We start from the raw sequence: 17,812 nt of genomic DNA, 5'->3' as shown, positions 1-17,812 counted from the left end.
TTCATGAAAAGAGAGATAGGAGTGTGAATAAGGACTCTTGGATCTTCATATTGATTCTCCTCTGTTGATTAATAAGTCATGTTCATACTTAGTTCCATTTATCTTTTAATCTGGGCCTTTGATTGGAGAGGTTGCTTCTTGACCCTTGATCTTTAAGTTGCATTCATACTGAAATAAGAGCTGATTGCTTGATTCGCTCAAATCTGAACCAATTTGAGTCCAAATTGAATCGTATGAATCCAAACTCCCAATTACCTGCAAAATAGACAAGATAGCATTAAATTCTTAATAAATTAATATTAATGATTACAATATTTAGTGCCTCTAGTATCCTAAATTAAGTATTCATCAGTTCACAAGCTGGATATGACTCTGGATGAAGAGAGCCAAGATCCCATCTTTTTTTAGTTTGTTTATTCTTTCCTCTCCAATATGACCTAGTCTATGATGCCACCAGCACTTCTGATTAATTTCATCTCTGGATCTTTTTTGATCTACGGCACTCACTATTTGCTCGTTCAAATTTACATTCACATTAACATGCAAGTGATGTAGACTGTCAATTTAAAAATTTTATGCAACCAATTTATTTCGCAAATAAATGGAACAAAAGATTTTATTGAAATTAAATTCAAAACCATCCAATGCTAGCACAGATATGGAAATTAAATTTTAACTTGCTACAGAAATAAAATAACAGTCTTTTAAATCTAATCTAAAATCCAACGGTAATCGAAAAGGATAAGTGTCAATGACTTCTACAGTAATTTTTGCTCCATTGTCGATCCGAAGGATTATGTCACCTTCCTTCAACCTCCTACTTTCTATTAGATCCTGCATTGAGGTACATATATGAGTACTCGAATCAAAGTCCAATACCCAACTGGAAGTAAAAGAAACTGTAAGGTAAGGTTCAATTACGAGCATACCTTCTGAAGGTTTATCATCTTTCTTAGTCTTTAGGCTCTCTAGGTAGAGTGGATAGTTCTTCCTCTAGTGGCCTTCAGCATCACAGTGAAAATACTTTTTCTTTGCTTCAGCCTTCTTTGGAACATCATTTTATGGCTTGCTCTCTTTCTTCTGCTTCTTAGTAGATTTGTTCTTCTTCTTCCAACTAGACTTTTTCTTAGAAGAAGTTCGCTCCACAGCGAGAATAATATCCCTTGAACTCTTCAAGATTCCTTTTGTAGTGACCAACATGTTGATCAGTTTGGATATAGTGCAATTAAATTTATTCATATGAAAATTTATAATAAATTGACTATATAAATTTATAAGGGATTGAAAGATCAAATCTATCTACTCTTTAAGTCCTCAAACTTGATGTGAGCAGGGTTTATTATCTTCTTATAATTTAATCTCCTTATTCTTTTTTTTTTTGAAAAAATATTTACATGTATAGTCTGTGCAATATTCTAACCCTTTAAGCTTTCTAATTGACTCTTATAGCAAGCTTTAGGCCAATGACTCCCAAACCAGTTGGCTTTAGGGCATTAGGTGTAAGGCACCCCTCAGGCTTACTAACTCAAGTCGAAAAGGCTATGAGTTAAAACTGACTATACAAGAAGTTTCTTCACATTCTCACCTTTTGACGCGAACAACAATGCTTACTTAGGTGAAGGAGTCCGGTTACTTAGTGAGAAATGTTAAAAACCTTTCTTTTTTATTTTATCTCTCTTTTTTTTTTAAGTAATAATTTTTTTTTGCATATCTCAACCTTTCCACCCATACCCCCATAAAGCAGATTCTTCATTGAGATGGTGGAAAAAAGGTTCTAGAATCACTTCAAAATTTAGTCTGGTTTAAATTCTTCCATTAATTGGATGTCTTTAATAATTTTTTTCTCGATATTTCTAAAATTATCTAGATCGTTAATCATTTATTGATTAGAGTACCTAGTTAACTTTAAATTGAGACAAAATTTAGATATACAAAATTAATTATTTCTGATCATACTCGAGGACTTAATTAGTTATTCTCCATCCCAACTTAATTTTTATTGTCTCCAATTGAAGAAGAGAATCATAATAAAGTAAAAATAGAGTGTAACAAAGAAGGACACCACCTGAGTTCGATGTGTGTAATGTTGATTAAGATGTCGTTCATTGCTGGGCTAGTGTGTTCTTGACTCCATTGATCATGGTGCTCCCCCCAACTTGACTAATTATCTTTTTAAAAAAATTTTATAAAATAAACGAAAAATTGGATAGCTGAAAAATAAAATATTGGGTTGCCTCCCAACAAGCGCTAAGTTTAAGGTCTTCAGTCAGACCAAGCCAAAGTTCAATTGTAAACTGGATCCTGTAATTCAATTGAGTCAACTTGCTTGCCATCTTTAATTTCATCCATATAATATTTCAATCGTTGGCCATTTACTTTGAAGGTATTTTTCTGTTTAGGATCTTTGATTTCAATTGCTCCACGAGGGAACATCTAAGTTACGACATATGGTCCATCCCAATGTGAACAGAGTTTTTCAGGGAATAGTCGCAACCTCAAATTATAAAGTCACATTTTTTGATTAAGTTTGAACATTTTTCATAAAATATATTTATCAAGATAAGCCTTAGTTCGAGCCTTATAAATTTATGAACTCTCATATGCTTCATTGCGTAGCTCTTCTAATTCGTTCAATTGTAGTCTCCTATTACTACTCGTATTTTTTATATCGAAATTGAATTACTTTATGGCCCAAAATACGTGGTGTTCTAGCTCTACCGACAGATGGCAGGTTTTTCCAAAAATGAGTCGGTAAAGAGACATTCCTATTGGGATCCTGTATACAGTACGGTAGGCCCATAATGCATCGTCTAATCATCCATACCAATCTTTTCGATTAGGCCTAACCGTCTTCTCAAGAATTCATTTGATCTCTCTATTGGAGACTTTCACTTGGCCACTAGTTTGGGGGTGATAAGGTGTGGCAACTTTGTGAGTGATTTCATATTTCTTCATTAAACTTTCAAAGTGTCTATTCGTGAAGTGTGTACCTCCATCACTAATAATGGCTCTTGGGCAACCAAATCAACTTAAGATATTCTGTTGGATGAATTTGATTACCACCTTATAATCGTTCGTTCTGGTTGCCATAGTCTCAACCTATTTAGATACGTAATCTACCGCAACCAAAATATATTCATATCCATAGGATGGAGGAAAGGGGCCCATAAAATTGATTTTTCAAACATCAAAAACTTTCACGACTAAGATCAAAGATAGGGGCATCATATTTTTTCTAAAAATATTTTTCATTTACTGACAGCGTAAGCACTCAAGGCAAAATTTATGTGCATCTTTAAATAATGTCGGCCAGTAAAACCCACTTTATAACACTTTTGTGGCCGTTTTCTTTCCACTAAAATATCCTTCTCATGCATGAGAGTGACAAAAGGTAAGTATACTTTGATACTCACCCTTAGGGACACAGCGTCGAATCACTTGGTCAGGATAATGTTTGAACAATTTGGATTTCTTCCAATAATAATGTTTGACCTGTGAGAAGAATCGATCCTTCTCCTGTTTTGTCCAATGGAGAGGAACTTGCCATGTTGCCAAGTAGTTAATGATGTGGGCAAACCATGGGATTTGGTCAGAAGATGTTGCAAAAAGTTGTTCGTCAGAAAATTTCTCTTTGACTTCATCTGTACCCATCATATGATCAACTAGTATTCTAGAAATGTGATTAGCGACCATATTTTTGGAATCCTTCTTGTCTCGAATTTTTAAATCAAATTTTTGAAGTAGAAGGATCCATATGATCAATCGTAGTTTAGTATCTTTCTTTGAAAGCAGATGTTTCAAAGCCGCGTGATCAGAATACACTAGAACCTTAGACCCTAATAGATATGAACGAAATTTATCAAGGGCAAATACCACCACTAGTAGCTCTTTTTCTGTCGTAGTGTAGTTCAATTGAGCATCGGATAAAATTTTACTAGCATAATAGATCACATGTGGCTCCTCATTGATTCTTTGACCTAAGATGGCCCCTATTGCAAAATCGGAAGCGTCACACATGATTTCAAATGGGAAGGACCAATCAGGAGGTTTTATTATGGGTGCTGTTGTAACGTGTAGAAGGCTTGTAGACATTCTTCATTAAAGATAAATGGTGTATCCTAGGCTAGCAGATTGTACAAGGGTCTCGATATTTTACTAAAATTTTTATTGAAGCATCTGTAAAATCCAACGTGACCTAAGAAAGATCGTATTTGTCAAACCGAAGTGGGGGGTGGTAGTTTTGAGATGACCGTAATTTTTATTTTATCTACCTCAATCTCTCTTTCGAAAATAATATGTCCCAATACGATTCCTTCTTGAATCACGAAATAGCTCTTTTTCTAACTTAAAATCAAATTTATCTCCGTACAGCGCTTAAGGACTTTGGAGAGATTATGAAGACAATCCTCAAAAGTAGTTTTAAATACAGAAAAATCATCCATAAATACTTCAAGATATTTATCCATCATATCTGAAAAAATGGTCAAATACACCGTTGAAATGTAGCGGGTGTATTACAGAGTCCGAACGGCATACGTCGAAAAATGAAAGTACCGTAGAGGCAAGTGAAGGTGGTCTTCTCTTGGTCATCTGAAAATACAATATCTGATTGTACCTCGAATAACCATCTAAGAAATAAAAAAAAATATTGACCTGCTAGCCGTTCTAGGATTTGATCGACGAAGGATAACGAGAAATGATCCTTTCTAGTAACGGCATTGAGTTTTCTATAGTCAATGCACACTCGCCAACCAGATGGTGTGCGAGTGGAAAGTAATTCACCCTCTTCATTCTCCACCACAATAATACCTGCTTTTTTAGGTACTACTTGAGTAAGGCTGATCCATTTACTATCGAATATGGGGTAGATGATTCCAGCGTCTAACCATTTTACCACCTCTTTCTTCACTATTTCCTGCATATTTGGGTTCATTCTCCTCTACATATTTTGATGGGGTTTGGCATCTGCCTCGCAATGAATATGGTGCATACAGATGGAGGGGTCAATTCTTTTTAGATCGGCAATGGACTAGCCGATAGCTTCTTTATTTTTCTTTAGAACATCAACCAATTGTGCTTCTTGATCCGGGGTCAAGTCTCATGCAATGATCACCGGAAGGGTGTTATTAGGTCCTGGGAATGCATACTTGAGTGTGGCCGGAAGTGGCTTTAATTCTAGTGCAGGTGGTGATTCTAATGATGGGACTGTGGGTGTATTGGCTAATGCAGGCAATGGCTCATACTTGATTGTCCAATGGAGAGTAGTTTCATCACTTGATGTATCAACTAAAATATTTACTTCTTTACTACCTCCCTCTATATCATAGTCGTCCACTCCAAAGTATATCAAATGGGTGTCTCGAAAATCATGTGCAAAAATCATTGATGTTGCTTCCTCTATAATATCCTCGATTGTATCTATCTCGAAGCAACTATCCATTGATGGTCCCTGAGATGCACTAAACACATTTAATCTCAGTTTTTTATTCCCAAATGATACGTCCGTGACTCCTATCCTACAATTGATGCACGCATTTGCCGTAGCTAGGAAGGGTCTGCCAAAGATAATGGAAATTTGCCTTGGATTGCCACTCAATTTCATGTCAAGGATTAAAAAATTAACTGAAAAATAGAACTCATCTACTTTAACCAAAATATCCTCGATCATCCCACGTGGTGTCTTAATTGATCTATCAGCTAACTATAGAATGACCGATGTGGGTTTTAATTCTCTGAATCCAAAAAGTTCATAAATCGAGCTAGATAAAAGGTTCACACTCGCCTCTAGATCTAGGAGAGCTTGTTCGATGTGAAGGTCTCCTATAATACAAGAAATGGTAGGGGTATCTGGATCTTTAAGCTTTAGAGGGGTAGCGTACTGGAATATAGAGCTAGCTTGTTCGGTGAGGCATACTTTCTTCGAGAGTTATGATCGAGATTTACGTTTCTGGATGCACAATTCTTTCAAAAATTTTGTGTAAGCTGGGATCTGTTTGATTGCATCTAGAAGGGAAAGATTAATTTGGACTTGCTTAAATAATTCCAACATCTCATCAAGTCTTCCTCCTTTCTTATCCACAAGAGTGGGGGCTTTTAGGGCACTCGAAAATGGGGCTTTAGACAAGTAAGGTGATTTCGGTGCAGTTGGTCTCTTTTTTACTTTTGTGTCCTCCTTGCTTTTAGGTGATTTGGATTTAGTCAGAGGTCTAGGGTCGGTCTCATTGATTTTACTCGTGTGTTCGATGATCTTTCCATTTTTGAGAGTCATGATTGATTTGGTGTGTTTAAAAAAGATATCTGGAGTATTGGAGCTCTCAACCATGAATTATCCTCTCAGATTACTCTCAGATTGGCTAGATAATTTTTTTTCTTCTCTCCTACTGACTGCGGTTGCTAGTTGACCTATTTGGGTCTTTAGCTTAGCAATGGATTGTGTGTAGAAGTTAAGGGTCTGGGTGTTGACTTCTAATCATTCTAGCACTTTTAGAATCTTATCCTCAAAAGCTGAGCTGTGACCAGTGATAGATGATTGAGGAGTATTTTGAAACTGGTGGTATGATCCATGCCTATATGTCGGGTCCTGATAATTTGGTCTATGTACAGCAGGGCCAACCACTGACTGTGATCTCCAGGAAAAATTTAGGTGGTTTCTCCAGCTGGGGTTATAAGTGTTTGAATATGGATCATTTTCTGATCTACGAGCTTGTTGGGCTTGAGCTTGCTGGACCTGCTCATGCACAAATTCAGAAAATTGAGGTGCGGTTGGACATTCACTAACAAAATGAGTTGGACTTGCACACAATGCACAAACATCTTGCACTGAATTAGGTAGAATCGAAGCGTGTCCGGTATTCAGAAGACAATCTAATTTTTGGGACAACTCATCTACCTTACTGTGGATATCCATAACATTTCTAATCTGATAGATTCCATCTCTTTTCTGTTGAGACATGGATTGTTCTCTAGAGGTGGCAGACATGTGATGTAGGAAGTTCTCACCAAGTATTTCAAAGAGCTGCCAAGCCTCGTCCTCACTCTTTAGCATGAATATCCCACCACACAATGCATCGATCATTTATCGGTGTTTTTTCGATAGACCATTGTAGAAACACTGAATAAGTTGCCATTTGGGGACAGCATGGTGGGGGCATTTACGAATAAGATCTCTTAACATTTTTCATGTCTCATGAAAAAGTTCACCATCCAATTAGAAAAAACTAGTGATGGCTTTTCTAATTTGATTCATTTTTTCAATTGAAAAGTATTTCTTGAGGAATTCTCTCTGAAGATGGTTCCAAGTTGAAATAATTAAGGAATCTAGGGAGTTTAACCAATGCTTGACTTTGTCCTTAAGTGAAAAAGAGAACAGTTTCAATCTGAGGGCATCATTGGAGAAGTTTTGAATTTTTACTGTGGAGCATATCTCAAGAAATTCATCCAAGTGTTTATACGGATCCTCATTCGTCAGTCCATAGAATGATGGAAGCATTTGAATAATGCTGGACTTGATTTCATATTGTGCCACCTCCACAGGAGGAGGCTGGATACATGATGAGTAAGTGTAAGATGAGGGAGTAAAATACTCTCTCAATTGTCATAGTGGGTCAGTCTCTTGTTTTGAATCCATGATTTTGATTTGGTTTATTCGAATCATTTTTTCTAGCTCTAGGTCTAATGGGTGTAAATCAAGTTGTAATGATCGACGTCCTAGCATGCACCCAAAAGATCTCACCGAGTTTTAATTTTAATAAATTTTTTTTTCTTTGAAAGAGAAGAGGAGAGTAGGAGGGAAAAGAATTATAAAGAAAAAAGAACCTAAGGAGTTCTAATGCTAAGAAGATAGAGAATAATTAATTAGATTTGATATGTTTAGTCAACAATCAAGTGGTTCAATCAATCCTATCTATGGGTTATCTTAGATCTAGACAGCTCCTAACTGCCAAGGTCACCTTCAAGCATTCCAAATAGCAGACTAGCCGCTCAACTGGCCAAGTAAGTGTAAGGTTAGTGGGGGTCCCCCCGTTGCTTTTCTTAGACACCAACTATGTTGGTCAGGTTAGTGAATGGAACCAATTAATGAACCACCTTCCTTCAGGATGTAATCTCTGATCCACTTTTCTAGACACCAGTTAAACTGACTAACCTGAATTCGGTCTAACTTTTAGAGTTTCTTGTCCTATTGAGCTCGAGGATCCTTAAGGGTCAACGTCTAATCGATTTTAAATTAGAAATTTAGGTCAATGTAATTGCAAGGTGGTAATTTATGGGCCAAGAAAGGATGATGAAATCTTTACCTTATGTTGATTAGGGTTTTATCCTTAAGATTTTTTTTTATGAAAATATGCAATGCAAAAGGAAAAGATATCCGAACATATTAAGTGGATTTTAAAATTTAATTAATTTATTTATATGAATCAAGTATTATGTATTATTGTTGTATTTTTTTTATATTATGTTATCTTTTAGTAAGAAGAAATAAAAAATAAGTTTTTAAATTAGGTTAATTAGATATTACAAGATTAAGTAAATCTAACTAAATGAAAAGTAAATCATACTAAGATTAAAAGGCAAGTAGGTATTCTACAAATAAAGTAATAAATCAAATCTATTTTTAGGATAATAAATTATTTTAAGCTATAGAAAGCAGTAAATCACTAGGAATAATAGGTAATAATAAATAAGGTAACTACTTAAGTATGCAAATAAGATAATCTCACAATTAAGAATAAAAGGTAACTACGTAATCCAAATAAAAGGCTAAGAATCTAATCTACTTATGAAGTAGGAAATCACTAATTATATAAAATAGTAAATTATTCTAATCTATAGAAAGTAGCAAATTGCTAGGTTATAGGAAGTAAAAAATATTTCTATGCATATAAATAAAAAATTTAAATATAAAATAGTAAATCTATCATATACGAAAAGTAATATGAGGCAGAAATTTTGAAAAAGATTACATAAAAGACAATCAAGCAATCTAAAGTAAGAAATAAAAATCTAAAAAGTAGTAAAATATTTTTTTTATTTTATAGATTTTTTTTTTGATTTTAAATTTTTTTTTCAAAACAATCGTGCCAAAATCTTCGGCAATGATGCTAAAATTTGATGCATGTTGTAGTACATCAAAATTAACCCTACTCACTATTATGTAGTCAGAATCATATCCGCAGAGATCTTAGTTGATTATTTTAAAAATATAAAAAAATAATAAATTATAAAAAAAACTAAGAAAGAAGCATGAAAAATAAAATTACTTTTCATTAATCTAATAAAGAAGCATACATAAAGAAAAGAAATAAAATTATGATACAAGATAACTAAACCAAGTTGATCTTCTTGCTGCACCCGATGGTGGATGTGTCTCCTTGAATCTTTCATCTTTTTTTGTGCAGACAGCGACAGGATGGCTGGAAGGTTTGGTACAGAAACTCCAAGAAAGAAAGATTGATGGAAACGGATATATAACAGAGAAAGAGTAGCGGCACTAGGATTAGAATCTCTCTTAGATTTGATGGGATGTGAAAAAAGGATCTATGGAGGAATATGTTGTGCTAGGGTTAGTATCTCCCCTAGACTTATGAAGAAGAAGAAGAGGGAGAAAGAAAGAGAGAAGCTTGAAGAGAACTTAGGCATTGGCTTCATTCAAAAAGAGGGAGGCCTTGGGGTTTTATTTATAGAGTGAGGAGGCTAGGGTTTCATGAAAAGAGAGATGGAAGTGTGAATAAGGACTCTTGGATCTTCATATTGATTCTCCTCCGTTGATTAATAAGTCGTGTTCACACTTAGTTCCATTTATCTTTTAATCTGAGCCTTTGATTGGAGAGGTTGCTTCTTGATCCTTGATCTTTAAGTTGCGTTCATACTGAAATAAGAGCTGATTGCTTGGTTCACTCAAATCTGAATCAATTTGAGTCCAAATTGAATCGTATGAACCCAAACTCTAATGTGTGTGACCCCGCAGGTTCGAACCTAAGCCGGTAGCATAGGAACCAATTTCTGTGCTAATCGAGTGACCATCTAGCAATGGTACCTGACGACCGGATAGGTCGAATAGTCGCAATCGCAACATTCAAAACCTACGTGAATATGGTTACCGTATAATTCATCCCTTTTGACCCCTGTGTTTAGGATGACTCAGGGTTAAACTGTCAACCCTGATGAGATCATCCGAATCGTGCTCAACTCAATTAGTCCTGTGACTCCTCACTAGGACTACCCTGACCAAGGTTTTGCTAAATTGAAACACGACTGCACACAGCTCCTAAACTGGAGTGGTCAATCCCATCTTGACGCACGTACCGATAAGTCAAGTACTTGACTACACCCAGCAGCCTTCCGTCACTGAATTAGAAATTCAGGTAGTCCAGTGCCCAAGTGCAGTGAGTTGCTTGCAAGTCACCGTGGCGGTCTCAGGTCGGAGGGACATTTATACCCATATCCCATCGGAGCAAATCTTGACAGCAGAAATAGCTTCGGAGTCGGTTACTTTCAGTGCAGATGTACCATTACATCTCACCTGTATGCCATACCAGTGTCTCTACACTCCTTGGTTATGAGGACAACCAACCCATATGGCACACAATGATCTATGCTCGATAAACGTTGTCGTCCTTGGTAACAACGTGTCATTTGGTCGCAAACAGATTTAAGGACTAAGCGACAAATCCTCCTTTGTCGAGTCTAAATAGTCCTAAAGTCTTCATCACAACACAGGAGTTCATTAGAAGATGAAACATTTGTGATGAAAAAATATCAAAATAATTTTTATTTATTTATAATTCATGTACTAATATAAAAGGAGCACAACCGTCAACAGACTGACGATTGGCTTTGGGACACTATTCTCAACAATCTTCCACTTGGCCTAAAGCCAATCGATGCAGTATCTAATGTTGGGAAATGTGTTCCAAAAAGCCAATCGTCAAGCTGTTGACGGTTGAGCAACCAAGTATTGTAATTGATTTGTTAATAAATAAAATATATTTGGCATCTTCATCATAAGCTTTCATCTTCTAATGAACTCCGTTGTTATGATGAAGTCCTTAGGACTATTTAAGTTAGATAAAGAGAGGATTTATCGATTAGTCCTTAAAACTGTTCACGACCAAATGATAAGCTGTTAATAAGGACGACAGCTTCTATCGAGCATAGGTCGCTGTAGGCCATATGGGTTGATTGTCCTCTTAACCAAGGAGTGTGGAGACACTGGTATGGCATACAGGTGAGATGTAAGGGTACATCATCATTGAACGTGACCAACTCCAGAGCATTCTACTGTCGAGAATGTCTCTGATGGGATATAGGTATAAGTGTCCCTTAGACTTGAGATCACCTCAGTGACTTGCAAGCAACTCACTGTGCTTTGGTACTGAACTAACTGAATTTCTAATTCAGGGACGGTAGGCTTCTGGGCACAGTCAAGTACTTGTGAAGTCAGAGTGTGATCGAGATGGGATTGACCACTCCAAGAGTTGGAGAAGAATGAGTCGCTGTATTTCAATTTAGCAAAACCTTGGCCAGGGTAATCCATTAGATGGATTTGATATTTTGAAATACAATGTGGACAACCTGATCAGAGTTGACAGTTGAACTCTATGGTGTCCTATGATCATTTTGGTCAAGGGGATGAATTATATGAAAACTATATCCGCATGGGTTCTAAGGATGTTGTTCTATACATTCGACCTATCTGGTCGTCGGGTACCATTGCTAGATGGTCACTTCGATTGGTACAAAAATTTATTTCTGTACAATCGACTTAGGTTTGGACCTATGAGGTCACACACATTAGAGTTCATGATCCGATCGGATGGTTGATCAATGATTAAGAATCGTTCTAGGGTTAAATGATCAATGTGATTGACATTTAACCCAGTGCAAGTATTGCAGGAGGATCGATTAGCAATTCGATTGCTAATTGGCTTAATTTGATTAAGCCAATGGGCTAAGATTAAGTTTAATTAAATATAATTTAATTAGATTTGGTTTGGGCTTGATTGGATCAAGTCCAATTGGTTTATTGGATAAGCCAAGTGCAAGGAAAAACTAGTCCTAGTTCAACTAGGACTTGGGTCAATCTAATTTCTAATTTGATTAGAAGATTAAATCAGATTTAAATATAATTTAATCTGATTAAATTAAGTTCTTAATTGGGTTAAGATCTATTTTAATTAGGTTGATCTAATTTTGGTTTGATTTGGTTTGGAAAACCAAATTAAAATAAGTCATAAGATAGAATCCTAGTAAGACTAGGATTCCACCTTGCGCCACATAAGCCTTCCCCACGCCCTTTCTCTTATTCAACGCCAATCTCCACTTATTTTGTGTGACAAAAGCCCTCTCCCAAGTTTCTCCCACATTCACAAAAGGTCTCCTCTCTTCTTTCTTACATGGAAGGTGGTTTGGATCAAATAAAAAAGGAATAAGTTTGGATTTCGAATTCTATGAGATAGAGTTTTAGAAATCCAAAACTCTTTCAATTTTGCACCAAATTTACCCAAATTTTTTTTAAAAATTTTCATGGCTTTTAGGGTACATATTTTGCACTCTTTGCTGGTGATCCATGCATGAAAATAAGGAGGAGGTGCTCAAGAGTTGGGCGCCCCTTAACTTGCCATGTTTGGATAAGCCTTGACTAGGTATTTGACCTAGACAAGGACTCTATCATATCTCTCTGTATAAAATGAGTTTTTTTGTAAAATTTTAAGAGAAGATAGATATTTGAGAGACCTTTGTGCCATCCAAAAATCAAAGAGAAAGACCTTTGGGTCGTGGAGATATAAAAGATGCAAGTTAGGGTGTCTAGAGGGAAAAATGTGAAGAAGAAGAGGGTCTTCTTCTAGGGTTTTTTGTTTTCATATTTTTCCTCCCTCCATCTTGAGTTTTCTGAGAGTGTCTCAGATCTGAAACTCCTCCTTCTACTTTTCATCTTTGGAAGAGTCCAAATCAAGAAGAAGGAGGCACCTGATCAACCATCAAAGAAGGATCAGCGCAGTACTAGCATACTATGTTGATTTCCTGAAGCAGGACTTCTGATCGAGATTCGTGGGCTCGTGTGGATGACTCCTAGAGGCCGGACGCATGTGCGGCTCGCAACATCATCCTTAAGCCCAGATCAGCGAGGTTAGAGCATCTAACTTGCAAGGTAATAGATCTGATCTATTGTTTAATACATACATTAGATGTGGTATAGAAACATGTTGATATGATCAACATGTAGTTCATGCTTTATTTATATATTTTAATTTTTGATTTAATGCTATGTAATAATTATGTAATAAGATCTTAGATATAGAGATTTTTTAATTTTAGAAAATAAATTTTGATTTATTTTAGTCTTCCGCTGTATGATCTTGAAAAAGTTTCAAGATCTAACCCTGAAACCCTAGATCTGGTTCCTACAATTGGTATCAGAGCCAGGTTCTTTATTACATAATTATTTATACATGCTTAGATTATTTCTTAGATTAGATCTAATTTATAATTTGATTATTAAATCTGAAATTAAAATTTTAGATCAATCACGAACTGCAAGGTTGTCCTGCTGTAAGGTTTACCCCTTACAGTGCAAAGGTTGTCCTAGTTTGTGTAGATCTATCTTTAATCATAAATTTTATTAGATATGATCTAGATTAAATTTATGATTTATTAGATTTAAAAGATATTTAAATCTGAAATAAAATCTCTTTGTTAATAATTTTTGTGCAAAAAAATTATTTAAAGTTGAAATTGTTTCAATTACATGAACCTGTTTAGATTAGATCTAAAGTAGTTTCATGTTTATTTCACTTGTATCTTGATTATGAATCAAACATGCAATATGGTTGGTAGAATCATATTATAAAATTATTTTACAAATATAAAAATTATTTTTTGAAAAGCCAAACCCAACCCTCAGCCCAAAACTTAATTAAGAATTAAGAAGTTGTTTGATTAGGTTCTAGGATTGTGAATTGAAGAACCTAAGACACAAATCATAACACATTGGGTTAATGGGTTAGTGAAAATTAGGTCCATTAATTGGGTTAGACCTATGGTTAGATTAAAGATGGACTTAATTAGAGAATTGACTAAATCTAATCAATTGTTGTCTTAGATTAGGTCAAGGATTCTCTAGATCAATTACAATAGTTATAGTTGGTCAAGTCCATGTCTTTAACGAGAACCAAATGGACTTGATTCTTGGCTAAGCGGTCTAGCACGAACTGTTAGGTTGATCTAATCGAAACTAATTAAACCAGTTGGTGTCTAAGGTAAACCAGACCGGTGGTTTTTAATTGGGAGCCCGCTTACCTGGCCATTTCTGATGGTGTCTAAGGCAAGCTTTGGCAGACCCTCCCACTGATCGAACTTACCTGACCTCTTGGTGAAATTATGTTTTGATCGTATCACTTGACTATTCAAGCTGACCCATGTCAGCTAGGTAAATCAGTGTGACTGATTTAGGTGCTCCTAGACCAGCCCTTTTAATGGTCTCCCTTAAGCTGACTTGGTGAAGCCAGTGGAAGGATCATGATAAGCTGGTTCATCTGACCTCATCCTCTAAATTATTTAAATCCTCTAAAATTATTAGGTCCTTAAAATGATAAAGTTATGGAGATAACTGAGTCATAGCCTCCCATTAAGGTGTTTGATAATGAGTCCATTAACTCAATAATCATTGCAGACCCAAAGGCCTGGTGCTTGTTGACTAATAGAATTATCACTCATCATATGATGACTTGAAAGTGTCTCTCTAATGGTGGTTAGGTGAGCCAACCAAAGTTGGGCTTAATCATTCGTTGGTTAGATACACCAAGTATGATCATGTTAAAGGTTGGACCTAGCCGGATCCTTACAGTGGAGGCCAAAGCCTACTGATTAGGTTTCTGGGGCAAAATTAAAATTACTAAAAATTGTTTAGAGAAATAATTGGTTATGAACCTACCCTTAGATGTACATGGATTGGCCAACCAAAGTTGGGCTTGTGTGCAGTCTAAGTGGATTCTAGTACCCACTAAGGAATTAGGGTAATTCCTCGAATTGGAGGTAGAGGCTACCAATTCGAATAAAATAGTGGAAGAAACTTTTTGATTAAAGTCTAAATCTTTAGGTTTAATGAATCAATTACTAATTAGGTTATGGTTCTCCTTTGTGCAAATATAGCCACTTCCTTATCGCTCCGATCATTATTGGACAATGATAAGTTGGTGGGACCCAACTTCGGTAGCTGGTACCGAAAGTTGAAAATAGTCTTGGAGCATGAACGGATCCTATATGTGATAATGGATCCTGCACCTGAGGAGCTAGCTGCCAATGCACGTGGAACAGTCAGAGACACTTACCAGAAGTGGCTCAGTGACCGGACCATGGTGCGCTGTATCATGCTGGCTGCCATGAGCGATGAGTTCAGTCGCAGATTCGAGATGGCTCAGCCAAAGGACATGCTTCAAGTGTTGGAGGATGCCTTTGGCACACCCAATGATGTAGAGAGGAACAATACTAGTTGTGCCATCTTCAACGCCAAAATACGGGATGGTACCTCTGTCACTGATCATGTATTGTACATGATCGAGCTGATGGAACGATTAAGCAAGCTCGGCTTTTCCTTGCATGAGCAGCTTGGGAAAGATGCAATACTGAACTCGCTGCCCAAGTCTTATCTCCCATTCCTCACTCATTATAGAATGACAAAGCCTGAAGAGAACTACCACGGGTTACTGGGGTTGCTTCAGAACTTTGAGAAGGATCACCAACTTCACAAGGAGTCGGTGAACTTAGTGGGAGGTTCGTCTTCTGGTTCTCGACCTTTTAAGAAAGGAAAGAAGAACAAGAAGAAGAAAGTGAAGAAGGTGCAAGTTCAGGCTGGGACATCAGTGCAGAGCCAGACCAAAAAGATCAAACCTGATAAGAGTCTATTCTACTGGCAAGCACCCTAGATTAGATAGTGTGTCAGATATCTACTTATGGCATTGGAGGCTAGGTCATATAAATAAGAACAGAATAAACAGGTTGACTCAAGAGGAAATCCTCGAAGTTAGTGATTGTGAATCACTTCCAACCTGTGAGTCCTGTCTTCTTGGTAAAATGATCAAGTCACCTTTTACTGAAAAAGGTGAGAGAGCTACTGAGCTCTTAGGCCTAGTACATATTGATGTATGCGGGACCATGAGCACCAGTGCTAGAGGTGGATATTTCTACTTCATAACTTTCATGGATGACCTATCCCAATATGGATATGTCTATCTGATGAAACATAAGTCGGATTTATTTGAAATGTTCAAACGATTTCGAAGTGAAGTAGAAAAATAAATTGGGAAGAGTATTAAAACTCTTCGATCTGATCGAGGAGGAGAATACCTTTCTAGTGAATTTCTCACATATCTAGGAGAGAATGGGATTCTCTCCCAATGGACTCCTCCAGGAACACCACAGCATAATGGTGTGTCTGAAAGGAGGAATCGGACTTTGTTAGACATGGTCCGATCCATGATGGGTTTTGCTGGCTTGCCGATATCCTTCTGGGGATATGCACTCGAATCGGTCAGTTATCTGTTAAATATGGTTCCAAGTAAGTCTGTAATTAAGACTCCATATGAGATATTGACGGGACGTAAGCCAGCACTTTCACACCTTAGGATCTGGGGGTGCCCGACCTATGTCAAACGATTAGTCACAGACAAACTTGGACCTAGGTCTGACAAATGCTCATTCATAGGGTACCCCAAAGAGACAAAAGGATATTTTTTCTACCATGCTGATGAACAAAAGGTGTTCATCAGCCTTAAGGCAATCTTTTTAGAAAAGGAGTTCCTTGGTGAAGGAACCGTTGCCTCTAAGGTTGAACTTGATGAAGTTCAACAGGTAGAAGGACCGACACCAATAGCTGAACCTGAGTCAGATATGATTAGATCAGATCCGGAGCCCAATATACCTGCACCATTAAGGCGATCCGGTAGAGTACCGCATCAGCCGGACAGATACTACGATTTTTTGGTCCGGAACGGTGATCCCATCGAACTTGATGAGAATAATGAGGATTCGATCACCTATATGGATGCAATGCAGAGACCTGATTCTGAGAAATGACTTGAAGCCATGAAATTCGAAATGGAGTCCATGAAGGTCAACGATGTATGGACATTGGTTGACCCATCTGAAGGGGTTAAACTCATTGGGTGTAAATGGGTCTTCAAAAGGAAGAGGGGCGCAGACGGAAAGGTGGAGACCTATAAAGCCCGTCTGGTTGCCAAGGGGTATCGTCAATGTTATGGTATTGACTATGACGAGACATTTTCTCCTGTGGTAATGCTCAAATCCATTCAGATAATGCTTGCAATAGCTGCCCATCTGGATTATGAGATCTGGCAGATGGATGTAAAGACAGCTTTCCTGAATGGAGAGCTGACCGAAGAGGTGTATATGATATAACCTGAGGAGTTTACATCCACAGATGAGTCCAAGGTGTGCAAGCTTCAGAGATCCATTTATGGATTGAAGCAAGCTTCTCGGAGTTGGAACATGCATTTTGATAAGGTGATCAAAACATATGGCTTCATTAAGAATGGAGAAGAGCCCTGCATCTATAAATGGGCAAATGATCCAGTTGTAGTATTCCTTGTCTTGTATGTGGATGATATTCTCTTAATCGTGAATGACATCCCCGCACTACAGAGAATAAAAGTTTGGTTGTCATCACAGTTCTCCATGAAGGATTTGGGTGAAGCATCCTACATCCTAGGGATGAAGATCTATAGGGATAGATCTAAAAGGATGCTTGGGTTATCCTAGTCCATGTACATAGACACTATGCTGAAGAGGTTCAGCATGG

At 37.0% G+C, this 17,812-nt stretch overlaps 1 non-coding gene across 1 annotated transcript; it reads left to right on the top strand.

Annotated features, from left to right (window-relative positions):
- The first annotated feature begins 7,133 nt into the window (after positions 1-7,133).
- LOC114914407 (small nucleolar RNA R71) lies at positions 7,134-7,239 on the top strand. The gene has a single exon (XR_003801455.1). It is a non-coding gene; the product is annotated as a small nucleolar RNA R71 (small nucleolar RNA).
- Positions 7,240-17,812: the final 10,573 nt, after the last annotated feature.

The sequence above is a fragment of the Elaeis guineensis genome, chromosome 7, assembly GCF_000442705.2.
Source record: "Elaeis guineensis isolate ETL-2024a chromosome 7, EG11, whole genome shotgun sequence".
Taxonomy (NCBI): Eukaryota; Viridiplantae; Streptophyta; class Magnoliopsida; order Arecales; family Arecaceae; genus Elaeis; species Elaeis guineensis.
Note: the sequence above shows the minus strand (reverse complement) of the source record. Positions and strands in the feature narration are given on the sequence as shown.